The sequence below is a fragment of the Oncorhynchus gorbuscha genome, linkage group LG16, assembly GCF_021184085.1.
Source record: "Oncorhynchus gorbuscha isolate QuinsamMale2020 ecotype Even-year linkage group LG16, OgorEven_v1.0, whole genome shotgun sequence".
NCBI lineage: Eukaryota > Metazoa > Chordata > Actinopteri > Salmoniformes > Salmonidae > Oncorhynchus > Oncorhynchus gorbuscha.
This window is the reverse complement of record NC_060188.1, coordinates 15,333,784-15,358,346: the sequence shown is the minus strand read 5'-3', so window position 1 is coordinate 15,358,346 and position 24,563 is coordinate 15,333,784. Positions and strand designations below refer to the sequence as shown.

Genomic DNA, 24,563 nt, shown 5'->3' with positions numbered 1-24,563 from the left:
CATCCTCTTTCTTAGGTGATACTATGACCAGTATATTATTACCTACATCCTCTTTCTTAGGTGATACTATGGCCAGTATATTAATACCTACATCCTCTCTCTCAGGTGAGACTATGGCCAGTATATTAATACCTACATCCTCTCTTTTCGTCTCTCAGGTGAGACTCTTTCCTCTTTCTCAGGTGAGATCATTGAGAATATATTACCTAAGTTCTCAGTGATGCAGTGCCTTAGACCGCTGCGCCACTCGGGAGCCCAATACATGTCAATGATATGATTTTTTTCTCCCATCAGCATCTACACTGCCGTAGTAACAGAATCATGGATGACTGGGACTGTTTGTTGGTCCTTCTGTAGCTCAGTTGGTAGAGCATGGTGCTTGTAACGCCAGGGTAGTGGGTTCGATTCCTGGGACCACCCATACGTAGAATGTATGCACACATGACTGTAAGTCGCTTTGGATAAAAGCGTCCGCTAAATGGCATATATTATTATTATTATCTCTCCCAGGTGAGACTATGGCCAGTATATTACCTGCCTTCTCTCCCTCCTGTGAGACCATGGCCAATATGTTACCAAGCATTAATTCATTCATCGTTAAATTCATAAACGGTGCATACGTGCTCACTATGAATAACTCAAATTCCATTTTAAAAATCTCAATATGTTTATTTGGCATACACACAGGATACAGTGGGGTGTGCGGGAATATGACATTGCATTTTACCGTATACTATTGAAGTAAGAATTAATTTGATGATTTCCCACACGGTGCCAATAACCTCCAAAGACTGACTCGTCCCTCCTGTCTCAATACTAACCTAACAAGAGTTTCTCCAGGAGCATCAGTGCAAGTGGCTTGGTGGGGAACTTTTATTCATACAGAATGGCAGACATTATGCTTGTTAGAGTATTTTTCCCGCTGAAACTCGAGAAATGAATATACAATTACATTGGGTTAGAATTAATACTATGAAAACTTGGTTTGGAAAGGCCATTGACACTTGCGCTAATACAGTAAGTGATTCCAATACTTTATTTTAAGTCAGTTAAGAAACAATTTGTATTCACAATGACGGCCTATACCACCCAACCCGGACAATGCTGGGCCAATTGCGCGCCACCCTATGGGACTCCAAATCACGGCCGGCTGTGATACAGCCTGGATTCAAACCAGGGTGTTTGTAGTGAGGCAGTGATGCAGTGCCTTAGACCGCTGCGCCACTCGGGAGCCCAATACATGTCAATGATATGATTTTTTTCTCCCATCAGCATCTACACTGCCGTAGTAACAGAATCATGGATGACTGGGACTGTTTGTTGCATGATAAAAGACTGACCACATAAATACATCTCTGTTATGTTAAAATCCCCATAATTCATCATTAAAATAAAAAAGTTTTCATTCAAAAAAATGGGACAATTACAATGACAACTGAACACTTAAAACAATAAAACACACATACAAGGTAGGACATATGCAGCTTTCTCCCAGCTCCCAGGCAAAAAGCCTATGTGTTGCCGCAGAGGATCACGGGAGACAAGTACTCGCCACACAGCAAGTGAATGACGACCATGTTGTTAGGTCCCACACCTCCAGGCCACAAACTGTTATGTGCTACTCCCGGTTCCCACCTTTCACACCCTACTAGGAGGTCATCAGAGCAAGTATGACTGCAATGCATCCTTACGGCCCTGCCACAGAGGTTCAATTCTCAAATAAGTCAGTGTCACAACAGTGTCCTTGATGTGGTGCTGTAACCATGTAAACATGTGTCATGCTAATGTACCATTCTGTGACATGATGGCCATGTACACCAATATGTCATGCAGATGTGCCATTGTTTACTTGACTGACCACACTAGTTTTCCATTCAGTCGTTCTGGTGGGTAGTTAACACTAAGTAAGAATCAAAGCTGTATATAGACAGACAATATGCGGAACAGGCAAATATAGCTAACTATTTTGGTTGATTACCAACAAAATTATTATTGAATCACAAAGCATAACAGAAAATGCATACAGCACCCTCTAAATCAGACCGTCCCCACCCATATCTCCCTGAGAAATACATGTTTGTGTGATGTTACCGTACCAAATGTATAGCTAAATGCATTTTTTGGGGGGGTCCTGGGCCAAAAATCCTGTTCACCACCTAGCTAACTAGCATTATCATCTACATGCGAAACAATCTGCATATCTAGCTTTAGCTAGCTAAGGTTAGCTAGCTGAAATAAAGGCATTGGGCATCTTGTATGATTTATGTAGTGTAGCTACATGATGCCATCGTTAGATTCCTTTGAGTACAAAACAGTCTATATACAGAAGATGTTAGCTTGCTAAGTAGCCTTGTTAGCTAGCTTGAACATTGAACACTCTAAGGTTAGCAACTAACTTAGTTAGCAGGCTAAACAACCCAACTCTTACCTAACATTACCCACCATGACAACGGTGGCAATCTGGGAGTCACTATTCCACCTTTCAAAATGTATTCACATTTTTCTGGAGTTTATGGATTGGTCATGAGCCTTCTTTTTCTCGCTTCTTTGTCTCTTTTGGGGTCGAGTTGATTCAGATCCAAGAACCGAGAATGATGCTTGTTGGCTTCACACCACCTTCACCTGCTGTTTGTTTCTGGCGGCAGTAATGTTAGGTTGCAAGTGACTTTCACTTTCTCCAGCTCTGGGGCAGCAGGGTCATTCGAGTTAGCAGGATTAACACAAAGACCAGCCCAAGATGGCTCAGGGCTCAACCCCCCTTGTTTTCATTCAAAGTGAAAACACAACAAAAGAAGTGGGGAGCATTGGGTCGCCCACAACCTGCCGATTTCTGATTTAATATTATGCTTTTGGATTTGAGGGTGTGTAAGGTAGAATGGGTTTGGACGTTTACAGTATGTCCTTTCTCTGTGTTGTTAGTAGGGCAAAGGCCAGCAGGTTATGTCCTGTCTCTGTGTGTCAGTGGTACAATGACAGGCAGGTTGTTAATAACTTAGCAGATAGGTAATAATGCAGGACTACAACATGTTCAGGTCATCTTCATGCAGGTGCAGCACGGGAGTAATGGAGTAATGTCTTATACTATATTGAAAGTGCACACAACACATTTGTTGCCCTCACAAACAGACAGGTCATATAGAACCAATTTGACATAATTGCCAGACCCATTAGGAAGTGTCATGACGTTGGCCTGGGGGATAGGTTTATGACAGTCATAAATACCTCTTCCCCCCCTTTTCCCTTCTCTAACCTACTGAGGTTACATTTTTTAAAACCTTGGTTAACATAGAGATTCTGGGAACATCAGTAGGTGGGGGGAAATGAACTATATTCTAGAAATCCGAACAACTGAACATATGCAGTGGTACTTAATGAATATGATGTCAGTTCGGTTGTCATCTGAGATGTTCTTATCAATGATAAGATGACAAACTCTACAGTGGAAAGTCTACACATCAGAGTTATCAGATTCACATGGAATTCTTGTTCAATTTAGATGTTTGAATATGAAATGATTTGTGATGGGATGAAATGTGATTTTAGCTTCTAAAATGTGAGATTTGGATTTTCATAAAATAGGGCTGCTCAATCAGTGGCCCTCCCCTGTGAAGGGACAAGGGCTATAAAACTTTTCAGACACGCCCTCCTCTTCCTTCCTATATAAGCCCTTGACGACAACAGAACTTCATGTTCCAATGAGGTAGGATGACGATCTTATGTCAGAATGGTTCAGATAAAACTACAGAACGAAGCCAACATCAGCATGAGCTTTGGTAGCGAATGGCATGAACTTTGAACTCTTATTCACGACAGAAGTGATACCTCCTAGCCATTGAGTTAGCGACCGCAGCTGCAAACGCAGGTTAGAAAGGAACAGACAGAGTATCCCATCTACCACACAATGACGTTACTACAACTTATCCAAGTGACCACCAGAGACATTCTTCAAAGGACAGAGGACTCGGTTTGGCAACAAGGTCTTCCATCTACCACCAACCTACTGAAGCGCAGCTCAGAGTAAATATTTATTGCATTTTCCTTTTCTTAATTTAGAATGCATAAGATACTGTATTTACGATTGCACAGCTTCGCCTTTGTTCCTGTCTTCCCACTCTTTCACTCAACCCAGCCCCTTTTCCTTTGTGTAACAAGCTGTCAAATCTGTTCCTAGGGACGTTTTCCTTTATGACGTAAAGAATTATCCAGGTATAATTAATTCTTTGTATATGTAGTTCTGTGTGATTGGTTAGGTATTTAGTAAATAAATAATTAAACCCAATTTTGTATTGCTGATTCAAATTGTTAGCCAGGGTTCTTGTTTACAGGCCTCCTGGGCCATATACAGCGTTCCTTACTGAGTTCCCTGAATTCCTATCGGACCTTGTAGTCATGGCAGATAATATTCAAATTTTTGGTGACTTTAATATTCACATGGAAAAGTCAACAGACCCACTCCAAAAGGCTTTCGGAAACATCATTGACTCATTGGGTTTTGTCCAACATTTCTCCAGACCTACTCACTGCCACAGTCATACTCTGGACCTAGTTTTGTCCCGTGGTATAAATGTCGTGGATCTTATTGTTTTTCCTCATAATCCTGGACTGTCGGACCACCATTTTATTAAGTTTGCAATTGCAACAAATAATCTGCTCAGACCCCAACCAAGGATCATCAAAAGCCGTGCTATAAACCCAAAGATTCCTTGATGACTCCCTCTGCCTACCCAAGGACGTCAGAGGACAAAAATCAGTTAACCACCTAACTGAGGAACTCAATTTAACTTGTGCAATACCCTAGATGCAGTCACACCCCTAAAAACAAAAAACATTTGTCATAAGAAACTAGCTCCCAGAAAATACCCGAGCTCTTGAAGCAAGCTTCCAGAAAATTGGAACGGAAATGGCTCCACACCAAACTGGAAGTTTTCCGACTAGCTTGGAAAGACAGTACCGTGCAGTATCGAAGAGCCCTCACTGCTGCTCGATCATCCTATTTTTCCAACTTAATTGTGGAAAACAAGAACAATCCAAAATGTATTTTTGATACTGTCGCAAAGCTAACTAAAAAGCAGCATTCCCCAAGAGAGGATGGCTTTCACTTCAGCAGTGATAAATTCATAAACTTCTTTGAGGAAAAGATCATGATCATTAGAAAGCATAGTACGGACTCCTCTTTAAATCTGCGTATTCCTCCAAACCTCAGTTGTCCTGAGTCTGCACACCTCTGCCAGGGCCTAGGATCAAGGGAGACACTCAAGTGTTTTAGTACTATATCTCTTGACACAATGATGAAAATAATCCAAACCTTGTCCCAGAAAATATAAAAAACTATCGGCCTATATCGAATCTCCCATTCCTCTCAAACATTTTAGAAAAAGCTGTTGCGCAGCAACTCACTGCCTTCCTGAAGACAAACAATGTATACGAAACGCTTCAGTCTGGTTTTAGACCCCATCATAGCACTGAGACTGCACTTGCGAAGGTGGTAAATGACCTTTTAATGGCGTCAGTGTCATGTTTTGTCTTATATCATCTTGTCATTTTGCTTTTCCTTCTGTTCGTTTTCCCCCTGCTGGTCTTTTTAGGTTCGTTCCCCTTTTTCTCTCTCCCTTCCTCTCTCTCTTCTCTCTATCGTTCCGTTCCTGCTCCCAGCTGTTCCTATTCCCCTAATCAATCATTTAGTCTTCCCACACCTGTTCCTTATCTTTTCCCCTGATTAGAGTCCCTATTTCTTCCCTTGTTTTCCGTTCCTGTCCTGTCGGATCCTTGTCTATTGTTCACCGTGCTGTGTTTGTGTATCGCCCTGTCGTGTTTCCCTCAGATGCTGCGTGGTGAGCAGGTGTCTGAGTCTGCTAAGTTCAAGTGCCTTCCCGAGGCAACCTGCTGTTCAAGATCGAGTCTCCAGTCGGTTCTCGTCATTACGAGTGGAAATTGTGTTTTTTGATTGTATTTTACTTTACTGGATTAAAGACTCTGTTTTCGCCAAGTCGCTTTTGGGTCCTCATTCACCTGCATAACAGTCAGACTGAGGCTCTGCATCTGTCCTCGTGCTCCTAGAGCTTACTGCTGCTGATACCATCGATCACCACATTCTTTTGGAGAGATTGGAAACCCAAATTGGTCTACACGGACAAGTTCTGGCCTGGTTTAGATCTTATCTGTCGGAAAGATATCAGTTTGTCTCTGTGGGTGGTTTGTCCTCTGACAAATCAACTGTAAATGTTGGTGTTCCTCAAGGTTCCATGCATCCTCTTTGCAATAAGGTTCTAAAGTAATACTGCAAAAAATGTGGCAAAGAAATTAACTTTTTTGTCCTGAACACGAAGCGTTATCTTTGGGGCAAATCCAACACAACACATCACTGAGTACCACTCTTCATATGTTCAAGTATGGTGGTGGCTGCATAATGTTATGTGTATGCTTGTCATTGGAAAGGACTAGAGAGTTTTTTAGGATAAATAAACGGAATAGAGCTAAGCACTGGCAACATTCTAGAGGAGAACTTGGTTCAGTCTGCTTTCCAACAGACGCTGGGAGACAAATTCACCTTTCAGCATTACCTAAAACACAAGGCCAAATATACACTGGAGTTACTTACCAAGACGGCATTGAATTTTCCTGAGTGGCCAAGTTACAGTTTTGAATTAAATTGTCTTGAAAATCTATGGCAAGACCTGAAAATGGCTGTCTAGCAATGATCAAAAACCAACTTGACAGAGCTTGAAGAATTCCTTTAAGAATAATGGGAAATGTTGTACAATTCAGGTGTCCAGAGCTGTAATCGCTGCCAAAGGTGATTCTAACCTGTATTGACTCAGGGGGTTGAATAATTTTCTAATCAAGATATGTTAGTTTTTAATTTTCAATTAATTAAAAAAACGTTAAAATGTTCTTCCACTTTGAGTATTTTGTGAAGATCTTTGTCAATAAAATCCCAATTAAATCTATTTTAATCCCACTTTGTAACACAACAAAATGTGGAAATGGTCAAGGGGATGTGAATGCTTTCTGAAGGCACTGTAAATCACAGTGTCAAATAAGAAATGTTTGGGTCGACATGGTCATGGTGGTGTAAGCTTTGGGTTGTATTCCTGGCCTTTGGCCGTGCTGTCTGTGGCCCTCATGTGTGTCCGTATGGTATGTGGAGCAGAGATCAGGATAAAACCCTGGTTAAGCCGAGGTCCATGGCTGACGATGGAGATGGGAGAATCCCCTCCCGGTCCAGATGTCACCAACCTGCTCTGACAGCTGACTTGCTGGCTGCTGCCCACCCATCCACCCTGACAGACCCCTCACACAAGCACTAACTCACGTATGAACATATCACTTTGTTTTATAATCTACCTCTGGGATACAGTATACTATACGGTAACCATCCCATCGAGTGTTTGCTGATTTAAACATTGTGTTGCCATGTGCTGAGACCAGCGACAACACTAAGTTCCGCCTCTCTCCCTGACATCTCACTAACATGCCAAAACTGGGGCCAAATCCATGCCAAAGCTATCAGATTCTTCTCATACGCATGGTTACAAATGCTGTTCTACAGAAACCCATGAAAGCTATAGTCGTAAAGCATCTGACTTTTATACGTTTTCAGTGGAGCTAAAGTATTGATTGAAGTGACAGTGTTGGTGCCAAACAAACTGAAGGTACTGATAAACTGAATGTACCCTTATTAAGTTCTTTAAATGAGCCCTGAGGGACTTCTTTTGCCCAAAACTCCAACTTTGTGGTGTCACTTTGCCAAGGCTGCATCACAGAACCCCAAACCTGATTCATATAAATGAATCATGCCCACTCCAAGCTGTTCAAATGGAATTCGAGATGTTCTTTAGATTTTGATGTGGACAGCCATGGCATCGATATCTAATTGCAATAAGCAGCACATCAATGCTCAGGAATGAAATCTAAGGTTGTAGTTGTAATTGTGAAATATTATGTACGACACAACAAGCGTGAATAGATGGCAATTAGGCTACTACATATTTTTTTCCATTACAAATCACACATGCACACACACACACATTCTCACAGATGCACACCCATACGATCTAAGGTGGGTGTCAGTGTCCGGGAGAAAGAGAGAGAGAGAGAGAGAGAGAGAGAGAGAGAGAGAGAGAGAGAGAGAGAGAGAGAGAGAGAGAGAGAGAGAGAGAGAGGGAGAGGGAGAGGGAGAGAGAGGATGAGAAGACGCCGCTCTGCTCCCCCAGTCAGGCAACATTGTGTCAGTTTTCCTTTTCAACAGCGACAGGACGTTAGACAAGGTGCACACAGCACTGCACCCTGAATACAAATGGGGACCGGAGTCTCTGTTGCCCGTGAAGCAGTACAGCGGCAATAAACTTCTGGAGGAGAACGACACTGACTGAAGCCAGCCTCTAAATTCCCCTTTAAAATCTCACCGGAGACCTCTACCCCCTGCTACGTGAGTGCTGCAGGGGCATACTGTAACATACACACCAGGCAGCAAACACGGATAACTGTTACAGTTCATGTGTTTCTCAACATGTATGGTGCCCTAATTATTCATTACTTTATGAGGGCCATATATCACTGGAAAAAGGATTACGTGATGATGCAGCGTCGTTGGTTCTGGGTGGAATTTACTACTTCTTTGACGTTGGCTCGGTTGCTCTGGTATGAAGCCACCTTCCCCCTGCAGTAAATTGTTTACTGCTCAGTGTGTGCTTGTCTGGCTGGTCCCTGTGGCTTGATCAATTTGCAGCTCATGCATGTGTGTGTCTTGTTTGTTTGTTCAGGTGTAAAGGCCCCTTGTCATTTTACCAGCCTCCTGTCTCCACCTCCCTCCTATCCCCCTTCTCCATGCCCTTTCTCCACTCAGAGTTGAGGGATGAGTTGCTGTGTGGAGGGACAAGGGGAGACTGGGTGAGGATGAGGTGAGGACTGATAGCTCTACCATTTCATTGAGTTGATCAGCTCTGAGTGTCGTGGGGCAGGCTGGACAGCTGACGAAGCAGCAGCTAACCCTGAGACAAGAGCTCTGGAGGTCATTGGAGACACACTGGGATGGGAGGGAACAAAAAGCCAGCTAATGGGACTTGGTGAGGGTCTCCTAGTTTGGCTCAGACCAGACAGAGTGCACATTTCACAACTGACCACTGAGGACAGTTGTTTTAGACAAGAACCAACTTTTTCTTTCTCCCCACAGACTCACCTTCAGCATGTATGTGTGACTGATGTGAAATGGCTAGCTAGTTAGCGGGGTGCACACTAATAGCGTGCCAATCGGTGACACTCGCTCTGAGACCTTGAAGTAGTTGTTCCCCTTGCCCTGCAAGGGCCGCGGCTTTTGTGTAGCGATGGGTGACGATGCTTCGAGGGTGGCTGTTGTCTATGTGTGCAGAGGGTCCCTGGTTCAAGTCAAGGTAGGGGCGAGGAGAGGGACGGAAGCTATACTGTTTCAAATGCACAGATTAGGTGCACATGCACACACCATTAAAGCAGGACAAACACCCAGTGGAGAATGCTGTGATTATGCTGTGATTATCCTCATGTTTGTGCTCTATGAGACTAAACTACACAGCTAAAGAGAAAGTTAAGTGTAAACATTGGCGAACCCTTTCTGTGTGCAGTGCTGTGTGTGTAATAGTGTTTGAGTATGACTGTGTGATGTAGTGGAGGATGGCTGGATTAAGCCCAGCATCGGTTAAAAACATCTCGGCTTGATTGCTGATTTGATTTATTCTCTAGGTGACCTACTGTACGCCCCTCCCCTAGTCCCGTGTCCTTCAGGGTTTAACCCTATGTTGCCCTGGTCTATAGTGTCACTCAGGGTTGGGGACGTTAGGATATTTTCAACCCTAAAAGCCTCTTTTAAAAAAGGACTCCAAAAACAATATACAAGTAGACAGGTGAGATATTGTACATTTTGGTCTCCCATGGTAGGATGGATCGAATGAGTGTGTGTGCCTCTGTATGTTGGTGAGTCAGAATGTGTGTGTATGTATGTGTGCATGTGCGTGTGGGTGCTTGTGCTTTTGCAATAGTGTGTGTGTGTGTGTGTGTGTGTGTGTGTGTGTGTGTGTGTGTGTGTGTGTGTGTGTGTGTGTGTGTGTGTGTGTGTGTGTGTGTGTGTGTGTGTGTGTGTGTGTGTGTGTGTGTGTGTGTGTGTGCATCTGTGTGCATCTGTGTGCATCTGTGTGTGTGTGTATTCCATGCTGTGTGATGGACCAGTTCTAGAAGAGGAGAGCCAGCATACCCAGGGATCAATGCATCTGTTCCCCTGTCACACAGAGCCTTGCTACCAACGATGGGACGATCTCATCTGCTAACCCTCTCCCCCCCAACACACACACACACACACACACACACACACACACACACACACACACACACACACACACACACACACACACACACACACACACACACACACACACACACACACACACACACACACACACACACACACACACACACACACACACACCCTTATTCACTATACATCTCATCAGGGAAACCACGATATGGAAGGAATAACATAATGAACAGCCATTTTTCACTGGAACAACCGGTGCTAAGCTGTCTACTGTTTATAATACATAATTTAATTCTGCTCACACATTTTTCTCTCCCAAGTGAAACTCTAAGAGAAAAAGTAGACACAGTCATGCATAATGCCAATGTACTATGTTGGCATACAAATCTCCAACCTGTTAGGCAGGTAATGCTTAGCCATGCATGGAACTAGACAATCTGCCTTGGTTAGAACCAGGCTCACACACTCTCTAGCTGGTCTAAAAATACCACAGGTATTAGGAAATGGTCTCGGAAGCACTCAGGTGAAATGCCCCTCCCAAAATGATAAAACCGGGTGGTTGATCTTTTTTTCTTAACTGTCTTTGTTCAGAGCAGTGCCATTGTCTTACAGGAAACCCTAACGGGGTTCATACAGTGTATATGGATATCCACGTTGACAAGTTCTCCCTGCTTGGGGTTCTCTCACCGGTATCTGACCTTGAACGTTGTTGTGGATACGGTCATTGAGGTTTGAATAACGTGGTCCGTTTAAAAATCACATTTCAACAATCAATTTAACAAGCAAATTGTGAACAATTTGACATGTGTCTCAAATTAAAGTGACTGAACATGTCCTGTGTAGGAGGTTGAGAAACAGAGATAGAACATTTGGGATTGATAACTGTGTCCACACCGGAATACACTTTTGAAATGCCCTTCAAGACAGGGCTGAATGATAGTCACTGTCCTCATAAACTATGCCATCAAGGCACTTTCTAATAAATATGTCTTTCTCTTTCTCTCTCTCTCTCTTTCTTTCATTCATTCATTATTTCATTCTTCCTCTTCTTCCTTCAGTTGAAATACAAACGCAGGGTGGGAGTGCCATAACAGAAGACAATTGACAGAGTTTGTCTACCGAACGTCAAGGAACTGCTCTGTATTCATGAAACTAAAGCACTGGGATGGATGCTAGTATAATTACAGAAGTCTCATTCACTCTCTTGTCCCAAAGGACCAAAGTCACTCCTCAGTGGCAATTCAATTTATCTGGCAGTTTCAGCATGCAGTGTACAACTGCAGTCCTTCTCAGCTGTTCTGTTTCTCCTGTTTATAATGATGAATCGAACTTTGCCAAATCCTCTGTGACACAGTGAAGTAAAGCACAGCCACAGACACACAGGCACAGTCATACTGCCACACGGTCACACAGCCAACAGCCAGTCCTTTGACGCCTTACACAGGTCCTGTGATCTGGTCCCCACAGTTCACAGTCAACTGTTTATTTAGTTCCAACTTCCAAGCATACATTACATTTCATCTGACTTGAGTGGGAGGAGGATGGGTCTGCTATCTACACCGTCTCTTTACTTTCGAAGAGCAAAACAAACACATGTAGCACCTGTGACAAAGCAGCAGCCTCCTCACTTCTGAGATACATTACAATATTGACAGCAGCCCGTTGCAATCACATTTTGGGGGGGGAATGATTTCCATCCAGCCGACCCCTCTCTGTCCGGTACAAGCAGGCAGTCTGAGACAGTAAAGTGCGGTGGGTCTGGGTACAGCTCTAGGCTAGGCAGTGGTAGGGGAAGGGAAAGGGAAGGTGATCCATTACCTGCGTTGGCAATCCGCATCCAGCCCTGGCTCCCACCGGCTCATTCCGTGGCTTCAGCTGTCCTGCTTCTCTTTTTCCCCTTGTCTCCCTTCCCTCACTCCCCCGCTCTCTTCCTTCCCTCACTCCCCCGCTCTCTCCCTTCCCTCACTCCCCCGCTCCCTTCCTTTCGGCACTTGTTGGAGTCTATTTCAGTAGCAACAGAGGAGCCCGCTGCGACCGTGGCATGGTTTCCAGCACTTTGGCAGAAGGTCACATTATCTCTTGCTGGTAAGGGAGGTGGGGTGGGGGGGGTTGGGGGTGGAAGTATGGATAGAGTGATAGAGGGTGATTGAAGAAAGCAGGTGCCAGAGGAAAGAAGGAACAACTAATAAACAGAATGAGGCAGTCCACGGCCGTAGTGACAGGCTAATTTCCAGTGTAAGGTGTGAGGATAGAAGTTGGAACAGCTAGCCCCAGAGAGGTTGCGTTGTGCGAGATGGGCTGTGTCTGTGTGCGAGTATGTGAGTATGTGTGTGCTCAATAGGGCAGAGAGCGTATATATGTACTCATTGTTATGAAGCATACCGAATAGGTGTGTGTGTGTGTATGTGTATGTGTACAATTTCTGTTTCTTGGCTGGTCTTCAGCAGCCTCTCACCTCTGATAACACATCTAATCTGTATCCACTTCCTGGCCAAGAGAAAATATCTCATAAGTGGCCCAATAACGCAGTTAGAGCCATAAAAAAACAACCGAAAACAAGTGGTCGATTCAGTGAAATTCTTCACGTCTTCCGACAGTCAAGATTCTGCGCCCGACGCCCTCTTCCTTCTCTCACTGCCCACTGCTGTCTTGCCCAGGTGAAATAAACAGATGTACTCCATCTTTTTGATGACACACTCATCAACTATATGTCAATTTCTCATCGAATTCATGTCTGCAGGATAACCTGAGCCTCCGGTTGCTCCCCCTGCTCTCCAGCAGCACGATGGCCCCTCCATTAAGTAAGACACAGTGCTGTCCAGATGCTGGGCTTGGGTCTGCTAGCTCCAACGCCCACAGACAGATGGCCCAGACAGAGGACAGCAGCAGCAGGTCAGACGGTGAGCTTCCAAATCGCTCTTGATGCAGGTTGTTGCATGGATCCCTGAAACCTTTAGTGGCCGTGTTCAATGCACTTGTTGTTCCCGTGTGCCCCTTCCTCTTCTTGCACCTGTATCCCTCCTTCCCCCTGTGTTGCCTGTAGCCTCTTTACTCTGTCCCGTTGTAATCCTGGCTTCTACACTCCATGTCACAGGAAGGGCTTGTGAGTCCTAATCATTATGTAGTAAGGATTTATCCTTTGATTCTCTCTCTCACTCCTCTCTCTCTCACTCACTCACTCACTCACTCTCCCTCCCTGCTTACTATTTCTCCACCCCTCCCCTCGGTCTCTCCCTCCCGACTGCTCGGCACTGCCCGATATCAGCAACTCATTTAACGTGACTCCATATCCTTTCTGTCTGTCTGTCTGTCTGTCTGTCTGTCTGTCTGTCTGTCTGTCTGTCTGTCTGTCTGTCTGTCTGTCTGTCTGTCTGTCTGTCTGTCTGTCTGTCTGTCTGTCTGTCTGTCTGTCTGTCTGTCTGTCTCTCTCTCTGTCTCTCTCTCTCTCTCTCTCTCTCTCTCTCTCTCTCTCTCTCTCTCTCTCTCTCTCTCTCTCTCTCTCTCTCTCTCTCTCTCTCTCTCTCTCTCTCTCTCTCTCTCTCTCTCTCTCTCTCTCTCTCTCTCTCTGTGTGTATCTTTCTCTCTCAAGTACCCCTTCACACTGATTCATTCATTGAGTTCTGTCTTACCTTCTCTCTACCTCTCCTCTCTCTCCCTCACTTAAACTCTCTCATGTCTCCCCTGTGCTTTCTCCCCCTAACTCTATTTTCATTACTCCCTATCTTCTCTCTCCTATATATTTATCTGTTCTCTCTCTCTCTCTCTCTCTCTCTCTCTCTCTCTCTCTCTCTCTCTCTCTCTCTCTCTCTCTCTCTCTCTCTCTCTCTCTCTCTCTCTCTCTCTCAATCTCTCTCTCTCTCTCATGCTCTCTTTCCATCTCTCTCTTTCTCTCCCCCTCTCTCTTTCTCTCTCTCTCTCTCTCTCTCTCAATTTACATTTTAAATTGAAGGACTTTATTGGCATAGGAAATGTATGTTTACATTGCCAAAGCAAGTGGAATAGATAATAAACAAAAGTGAAATCAACAATCAAAATGAACAGTAAATATTAAACTTTAAAAAGTATTTCTCTCTCTCTCCCCTCTCTCTTTTTTAATTCCCCATCGTGTCTCTGTCTATAATTTTTGTCTCTTTCCCTCTGTGTCGCTCCAAATTTCTGTCTCTCTCTCTCTCTCTCTCTCTTTGTCTGCCCTCTGTCTGTCTGTGATCTGACACTGAAGTGCACTCCAGTACTTTTGGGAGACACTATTGTAAGTGAATGCAAATACTGTAGGTTTTGAGGAAAGGAACCAATGACAACTAAATAAGTAGGGAACCATTCACAATCATCCCTCAGGTATACATCAGTACAGAGTCAATGGCTTATTTACTTTAACTCTCTTTTAGAAGGGACTGATTCCCTCTCTTGTCTCATTTATGTAACATGGTGATTGATTCAGCTCACTGGGAGTGAATAAGCTACTTGGCCAAGAGCTCTGGAGCAGGAGCCAAATACCTGAATTTGGTGGATTTCCAGATGCTGCCTCGCTATTGAGTCAGCGTCACAATCCTCAGTCTGGACAAGGAGTGAGCTGTGAAGTGAACTTATGCTTACAAGTGTAAGCATTGTTTACATCATTTGGAGAGACTGCATTTGATCATCCATCATCTGTTCCCTCTTCCTTATACTGTAGCATAGCGACTGTGAATGTGCCGATCTGTGGTAACCATAACAATAGTTATCTCAATTTTAATTGGTTACCAGGGATTCTGATTTCTGGCTTGATAAATAGTCCCATGTTTTGACCTGCTTGTCCCAACAAATACTATCATAAAACAGGGAAACTAGCAATTTCGAAGGAAGGAAGAGGCAATCATAAAAGGAGAGCCAAAATTATATTTTGGAGAGAAATACAGTGCTGGATAGAAGATTGAAATTGCTGTGAAAAAATGTCACGGATACTTTAAATCATGTTTTGCACTGTGCTTCCTCTCTTCTCAGTAAAGCAGCAATGAAGTGAATCTGTACAGAAGATGTTTGTCTTGCAGTTTGGTTGGTGGTGTGCAGTGATATAAAAATCTTGAGTAGCCTGCAAATGATTTGACTACGCCACCACACGCAAGCACACATGCACATGAATACATGCATGCTTACGTACACAGGAATGAACAGCCTTCATCAGGTGGCCTTTTCATACTGTCATCTCCTCATCATAATATCCACAGAAGCAAGGCATGTGCAATGGGTTTAAAGAGTTTTTGAAGAACAACATGGGATTTTACATCCTATTGCAAAACAACAACCGTTTGAAAACACTCTCCCACTTCTGTTCGAGACAAGGGACTGCCAAACAACACACTAAACTATCTCAGGAAAAATATCGCTGCAAAAATCTATATATTTTTTTATCTAAATGTATCTCACCAAAAATTAATCTTGTTTCCAGGCAGGGGAACAACAGTGGCATTTTATGAGCCCGTCATGGCAGCGCTGAGCGATGTGTCGCTACTGTGATATGTTCCTCTTTAGCTGTTGGGAGAGGCCCGGGGGCTGTGATATGTTCCTCTTTAGCTGTTGGGAGAGGCCCAGGGGCTGTGATATGTTCCTCTTTAGCTGTTGGGAGAGGCCCAGGGGGCTGTGATATGTTCCTCTTTAGCTGTTGGGAGAGGCCCGGGGGCTGTGATATGTTCCTCTTTAGCTGTTGGGAGAGGACCAGGGGGTGTGATATGTTCCTCTTTAGCTGTTGGGAGAGGCCCAGGGGCTGTGATATGTTCCTCTTTAGCTGTTGGGAGAGGCCCAGGGGCTGTGATATGTTCCTCTTTAGCTGTTGGGAGAGGCCCAGGGGCTGTGATATGTTCCTCTTTAGCTGTTGGGAGAGGCCCAGGGGCTGTGATATGTTCCTCTTTAGCTGTTGGGAGAGGCCCAGTGGCTGTGATATGTTCCTCTTTAGCTGTTGGGAGAGGCCCAGGGGCTGTGATATTTTCCTCTTTAGCTGTTGGGAGAGGCCAAGGGGCTGTGATATGTTCCTCTTTAGCTGTTGGGAGAAGCCCAGGGGCTGTGGCTGTGTGACCCCATCGATTTCCCCATATAATAAAAATCTATGGATTCTCTGCTCTTGATCAACAGTTTATAAAGATGGCATTCCCTGATTGATAACTAATCAATAAGGCAAACAGATGGGAGAGATGTAAAGCAAGAGATAAGGAGAGTGTAGGGAGCGGCTCTAATGGATGCGTACAGTAGTATGTCTGCTTCTGAAGGTTGGTACAAACACTCTTCCTCCCTGTGCCGTTTTGAATAGAAGCATTTGGTAGACCCTCCATGTGGTCCCAGTATTAACGTCATTACAGCTGATGTCTCATATCTCATTGGCTCACCATATTTTATCCGCTCCATTTTACGTACTTACAGTAATTGGGTTTTACTTGAGTGCCAGGGTCTTGATGTCATAGTCAGTGTTTCTTCCTGTTTATATTGAAGCTTTAGGGGATGTTAGGGATGTAATACAGCACACATGTCAGGGGCAGGAGCAGTGGGAAAGGAGGCATATGAACTCTCTCTATCACCTGACTGTACTGCTTCAACAGGCAATATAGCTACCATCCATCCCTCCCTACATAGCTCCTCAAAACATCTACCATCCATCCTGCCCTACAAAGCTCCGTCAAAACAGCTAACATCCACCCCTTCCTACATAGCTCCTCAAAATAGCTACCATCCACCCCTCCCTACATAGCTCCTCCATCAAACAGCTACCATCCATCCCTCACTGCATAGCTCCTCAAAACAGCTACCATCCATCCCTCCCTACATAGCTCCTCAAACAGCTACCATCCATCCCTCACTACATAGCTCCTCAAACAGCTACCATCCATCCCTCCCTACATAGCTCCCTCAAAACAGCTACCATCTATCCCCCCTATATAGCTCCTCAAAACAGCTACCATCCATCCCTCCCTACATAGCTCATCAAACAGCTACCATCCATCCCTCCCTACATAGCTCCTCAAACAGCTACCATCCATCCCTCCCTACATAGCTCCCTCAAAACAGCTACTATCAATCCCTCCCTACATAGCTCCTCCCTCAAACAGCTACCATCCATCCCTTCCTACCTAGCTCCTCAAAACAGCTACCATCCATCCCTTTCTACATAGCTACTCAAAACAGCTGCCATCCATCCCTCCCTACATAGCTCCCTCAAAACAGCTACCATCCATCACTTCCTACATAGCTCCTCAAACAGCTACCATCAATCCCTCCCTACATAGCTCCTCCCTCAAACAGCTACCATCCATCCCTCCCTACATAGCTCCCTCAAAACAGCTACCATCCATCCCTCCCTACATAGCTCCCTCAAAACAGTTACCATCTATCCCTCCCTATATAGCTCCTCAAAATAGCTACCATCCATCCCTACATAGCTCCTCAAACAGCTACCATCCATCCCTCCCTACATAGCTCCTCAAACAGCTACCATCCATCCCTCCCTACATAGCTCCTCAAACAGCTACCATCCATCCCTCCCTACATAGCTCCCTCAAAACAGCTACTATCAATCCCTCCCTACATAGCTCCTCCCTCAAACAGCTACCATCCATCCCTTCCTACCTAGCTCCTCAAAACAGCTACCATCCATCCCTTTCTACATAGCTACTCAAAACAGCTGCCATCCATCCCTCCCTACATAGCTCCCTCAAAACAGCTACCATCCATCCCTTCCTACATAGCTCCTCAAAACATCTACCATCAATCCCTCCCTATATAGCTCCTCAAAACAGCTACCATCCATCCCTTCCTACATAGCTCCTCAAAACAGCTACCATCCATCCCTCCCTACATAGCTCCCTCAAAAAAGCTACCATCCATCCCTCCCCAAATAGCTCCTCAAAACAGCTACAATCCATCCCTCCCTACATAGCTCCTCAAACAGCTACCATCAATCCCTCCCTACATACCTCCCTCAAAACAGCTACCATCCATCCCTCCCTACATAGCTCCCTCAAAACAGCTACCATCCATCGCTCCCTACATAGCTCCTCAAAACAGCTACCATCCATCCCTACATAGCTCCTCAAACAGCTACCATCCATCCCTTCCTACACAGCTCCTCAAACAGCTACCATCCATCCCTCCTACCTAGCTCCTCAAAACAGCTACCATCCATCTCTCCCTACATAGCACCCTCAAAACAGCTACCATCCATCCCTTCCTACCTAGCTCCTCAAAACAGCTACCATCCATCCCTTTCTACATAGCTACTCAAAACAGCTGCCATCCATCCCTCCCTACATAGCTCCCTCAAAACAGCTACCATCCATCCCTTCCTACATAGCTCCTCAAAACAGCTACCATCAATCCCTCCCTATATAGCTCCTCAAAACAGCTACCATCCATCCCTTCCTACATAGCTCCTCAAAACAGCTACCATCCATCCCTCCCTACATAGCTCCCTCAAAAAAGCTACCATCCATCCCTCCCCAAATAGCTCCTCAAAACAGCTACAATCCATCCCTCCCTACATAGCTCCTCAAACAGCTACCATCCATCCCTCCCTACATAGCTCCCTCAAAACAGCTACCATCCATCCCTCCCTACATAGCTCCCTCAAAACAGCTACCATCTATCCCTCCCTATATAGCTCCTCAAAACAGCTACCATCCATCCCTACATAGCTCCTCAAACAGCTACCATCCATCCCTCCCTACATAGCTCCTCAAACAGCTACCATCCATCCCTCCCTACATAGCTCCCTCAAAACAGCTACCATCCATCACTCCCTACATAGCTCCTCAAAACAGCTACCATCCATCCCTCCCTACATAGCTCCTCAAAACAGCTACCATCCATCCCTTCATACACAGTTCGCTCAAAACAGCTACCATCCATCCCATCCTACCTAGCTCCTCAAAACAGCTACCATCCATCCCTTTCTACATAGCTCCTCAAAACAGCTACCATCCATCCCTCCCTACATTGCTCCCTTAAAACAGCTACCATCCATCCCTTCCTATATAGCTCATCAAAACAGCTACCATCCAGCCCTCCCAACATAGCTCCCTCAAAACAGCTACCACCCATCCCTCCCTACATAGCTCCTGAAAACAGCTACCATCCATCACTCACTGCATTACTCCTCAAAACAGCTACCATCCATCCCGCCCTACATAGCTCCTCAAACAGCTACCATCCATCCCTCACTACATAGCTCCTCAAACAGCTACCATCCATCCCTCACTAAATAGCTCCTCAAAACAGCTACCATCCATCCCTCCCTACATAGCTCCTCAAACAGCTACCATCCATCCCTCCCCAAATAGCTCCTCAAAACAGCTACCATCCATTCCTCCCTACATAGCTCCTCAAACAGCTACCATCAATCCCTCCCTAAATACATCCGTCAAAACAGCTACCATCCATCCCTCCCTACATAGCTCCCTCAAAACAGCTACCATCTATCCCTCCCTATATAGCTCCTCAAAACAGCTACCATCCATCCCTCCCTACATTGCCCCTCAAACAGCTACCATCCATCCCTCCCTACATAGCTCCTCAAACAGCTACCATCAATCCCTCCCTACATAGCTCCTCCCTCAAACAGCTACCATCCATCCCTCCCTACATAGCTCCCTCAAAACAGCTACCATCCATCCCTCCCTACATAGCTCCCTCAAAACAGCTACCATCTATCCCTCCCTATATAGCTCCTCAAAACAGCTACCATCCATCCCTACATAGCTCCTCAAACAGCTACCATCCATCCCTCCCTACATAGCTCCTCAAACAGCTACCATCCATCCCTCCCTACATAGCTCCTCAAACAGCTACCATCCATCCCTCCCTACATAGCTCCCTCAAAACAGCTACCATCCATCCCTTCCTACATAGCTCCTCAAAACAGCTACCATCAATCCCTCCCTATATAGCTCCTCAAAACAGCTACCATCCATCCCTTCCTACATAGCTCCTCAAAACAGCTACCATCCATCCCTCCCCAAATAGCTCCTCAAAACAGCTACAATCCATCCCTCCCTACATAGCTCCTCAAACAGCTACCATCAATCCCTCCCTACATACCTCCCTCAAAACAGCTACCATCCATCCCTCCCTACATAGCTCCCTCAAAACAGCTACCATCTATCCCTCCCTATATAGCTCCTCAAAACAGCTACCATCCATCCCTACATAGCTCCTCAAACAGCTACCATCCATCCCTCCCTACATAGCTCCTCAAACAGCTACCATCCATCCCTCCCTACATAGCTCCCTCAAAACAGCTACCATCCATCACTCCCTACATAGCTCCTCAAAACAGCTACCATCCATCCCTCCCTACATAGCTCCTCAAAACAGCTACCATCCATCCCTTCATACACAGTTCGCTCAAAACAGCTACCATCCATCCCATCCTACCTAGCTCCTCAAAACAGCTACCATCCACCCCTCCCTACATAGCACCCTCAAAACAGCTACCATCCATCCTTCCTTACATAGCTCCTCAAAACATCTACCATCCATCCATTCCCTACACAGCTCCTCAAAACAGCTACCATCCATCACTCCCTACATAGCTCCCTCCATTGTTCCTCACCTTCCTGTGTCACTGGAGCAGTGATTGTAGCTGTTAGATCATCACCGGGGGCTGAGTGGCGATGCTGAGGATTAGATGTGGAACAGGTGGGCCTGGGCGGATCTGGGCTGGTCTGGTCACACATGTCAGGGGCAGCAGCAGTGGGAAACGGAGGCATATGCACTCTCTCCATGACCTGATTGTCCTGCTTCAACAGGCAATATAGCTACCACCCATCCCTCCGTACATAGCTCCCTCCAAAGGGAGGCATACGCACTCTCTCCATGACCTGACTGTCCTGCTTCAACAGGCAATATAGCTACCACCCATCCCTCCCTACATAGCTCCTCAAAACAGCTACCATCCATCCCTCCCTACATAGCTCCCTCCAAAGGGAGGCATACGCACTCTCTCCATGACCTGACTGTCCTGCTTCAACAGACAGTATGGTGGTGGGGCACCTCTGACCCAAAATAAAACTCAATAAAACTCAAACAGCATCACAGACAGCCGTGCTTGAAACCCTGGCATTACTCTTTTTTTCTCTATCCCCGATTTTGGGGATATTTTGAGCCATGTTCCTGTGACAGGATCAGGGAAAACTGGAGGGAAAAGGCTACACTTGGCGTCACAGAGCCTAGGGGAGAGGCCACATATATCCTGCCATCTCTGAGTATTGACCAACAGCAGCCTCACTTACATCCTGAAACCTGCATCACCCCCTGTACACTGAGCTCTCACTGACACTCACCCTTTCTAAACCTTCTCTGTCTCTCTCTGTCTCACTGTATCTCTATCGCTCTCTTTCTCTCTCTCTCTTTCGCACCCTCCCTCCCTCCCTTCGTTTCTGTCTCCGTTTTTCTCCCCCCCTCTCTCTCCAACATACACACACTAACATGAAAATGATAAGCAAATTGATCATCTTAACATCCCTCCATCACAATATATTACAGTGTTGGTATAATTGTTTCATTGTATTCACACTGTCTAATTGTTTCATTGTTTCACTGTATTCATACTGAATGTATCCGATGATCTGTCCCCGAACACTAACCCTAGCGTCATGTCCACATTCCAGCTCAACCCTAACCCTAGCCTCAACCATCACCCTGACCCCAGCTTCATGTTTACACGCCAGTTCAACCCTAACCCTAGCCTCAACCATCACCCTGACCCCAGCTTCATGTTTACACGCCAGTTCAACCCTAACCCTACCCTCAACCATCACCCTGACCCCAGCTTCATGTTTACACGCCAGTTCAACCCTCACCCTAGCCTCAACCATCACCCTGACCCCAGCTTCATGTTTACACGCCAGTTCAACCCTCACCCTAGCCTCAACCATCACCCTGACCCCAGCTTCATGTTTACATGCCAGTTCAACCCTAACCCTACCCTCAACCATCACCCTGACCCCAGCTTCATGTTTACATGCCAGTTCAACCCTAACCCTACCCTCAACCATCACCCTGACCCGAGCTTCATGTTTACATGCCAGTTCAACCCTAACCCTAGCCTCAACCATCACCCTGACCCGAGCTTCATGTTTACATGCCAGTTCAACCCTAACCCTAGCCTCAACCATCACCCTGACCCCAGCTTCATGTTTACATGCCAGTTCAACCCTCACCCTCAACCATCACCCTGACCCGAGCTTCATGTTTACATGCCAGTTCAACCCTAACCCTACCCTCAACCATCACCCTGGCCCCAGCTTCATGTTTACATGCCAGTTCAACCCTAACCCTAGCCTCAACCATCACCCTGACCCGAGCTTCATGTTTACATGCCAGTTCAACCCTCACCCTAGCCTCAACCATCACCCTGACCCGAGCTTCATGTTTACATGCCAGTTCAACCCTAACCCTACCCTCAACCATCACCCTGACCCCAGCTTCATGTTTACATGCCAGTTCAACCCTAACCCTACCCTCAACCATCACCCTGACCCGAGCTTCATGTTTACACGCCAGTTCAAAACCCTAGCCTCAACCATCACCCTGACCCAAGCTTCATGTTTACACGCCAGTTCAACCCTCACCCTAGCCTCAACCATCACCCTGACCCGAGCTTCATGTTTACACGCCAGTTCAACCCTCACCATAGCCTCAACCATCACCCTGACCCAAGCTTCATGTTTACATGCCAGTTCAACCCTCACCCTAGCCTCAACCATCACCCTGACCCAAGCTTCATGTTTACACACCAGTTCAACCCTCACCCTAGCCTCAACCATCACCCTGACCCGAGCTTCATGTTTACACGCCAGTTCAACCCTCACCCTAGCCTCAACCATCACCCTGACCCGAGCTTCATGTTTACACGCCAGTTCAACCCTCACCCTAGCCTCAACCATCACCCTGACCCGAGCTTCATGTTTACACGCCAGTTCAACCCTCACCCTAGCCTCAACCATCACCCTGACCCGAGCTTCATGTTTACATGCCAGTTCAACCCTCACCCTACCCTCAACCATCACCCTGACCCGAGCTTCATGTTTACACGCCAGTTCAACCCTCACCCTAGCCTCAACCATCACCCTGACCCCAGCTTCATGTTTACATGCCAGTTCAACCCTACCCTCAACCATCACCCTGACCCCAGCTTCATGTTTACACGCCAGTTCAACCCTAACCCTACCCTCAACCATCACCCTGACCCCAGCTTCATGTTTACACGCCAGTTCAACCCTAACCCTACCCTCAACCATCACCCTGACCCAAGCTTCATGTTTACATGCCAGTTCAACCCTCACCCTAGCCTCAACCATCACCCTGACACCAGCTTCATGTTTACATGCCAGTTCAACCCTCACCCTAGCCTCAACCATCACCCTGACCCCAGCTTCATGTTTACATGCCAGTTCAACCCTCACCCTAGCCTCAACCATCACCCTGACCCCAGCTTCATGTTTACATGCCAGTTCAACCCTCACCCTAGCCTCAACCATCACCCTGACCCCAGCTTCATGTTTACATGCCAGTTCAACCCTCACCCTAGCCTCAACCATCACCCTGACCCGAGCTTCATGTTTACATGCCAGTTCAACCCTAACCCTACCCTCAACCATCACCCTGACCCCAGCTTCATGTTTACATGCCAGTTCAACCCTCACCCTAGCCTCAACCATCACCCTGACCCGAGCTTCATGTTTACATGCCAGTTCAACCCTCACCCTACCCTCAACCATCACCCTGACCCGAGCTTCATGTTTACATGCCAGTTCAACCCTCACCCTAGCCTCAACCATCACCCTGACCCCAGCTTCATGTTTACATGCCAGTTCAACCCTACCCTCAACCATCACCCTGACCCCAGCTTCATGTTTACATGCCAGTTCAACCCTCACCCTACCCTCAACCATCACCCTGACCCGAGCTTCATGTTTACATGCCAGTTCAACCCTCACCCTACCCTCAACCATCACCCTGACCCGAGCTTCATGTTTACACGCCAGTTCAACCCTCACCCTAGCCTCAACCATCACCCTGACCCCAGCTTCATGTTTACATGCCAGTTCAACCCTCACCCTAGCCTCAACCATCACCCTGACCCCAGCTTCATGTTTACATGCCAGTTCAACCCTCAACCTCACCCTGACCCCAGCTTCAACCATCACCCTGACCCCCGAGCTTCATGTTTACATGCCAGTTCAACCCTCACCCTACCCTCAACCATCACCCTGACCCGAGCTTCATGTTTACACGCCAGTTCAACCCTCACCCTAGCCTC

The 24,563-nt window shown here is 46.1% G+C and overlaps 1 protein-coding gene across 2 annotated transcripts in view; it reads right to left on the bottom strand.

Annotated features, from left to right (window-relative positions):
• LOC124000871 (glutamate receptor ionotropic, NMDA 2C-like) overlaps positions 1 to 13,363 on the bottom strand; it is a 101,035-nt gene extending 87,672 nt beyond the window's left edge. For both annotated transcript variants that reach the window (XM_046307544.1, XM_046307545.1), the window contains exon 1: positions 12,101 to 13,363. The gene's annotated coding sequence lies outside the window, so the exon portion shown is untranslated. The remainder of the gene's footprint in view (positions 1 to 12,100) is intronic.
• Positions 13,364 to 24,563: the final 11,200 nt, after the last annotated feature.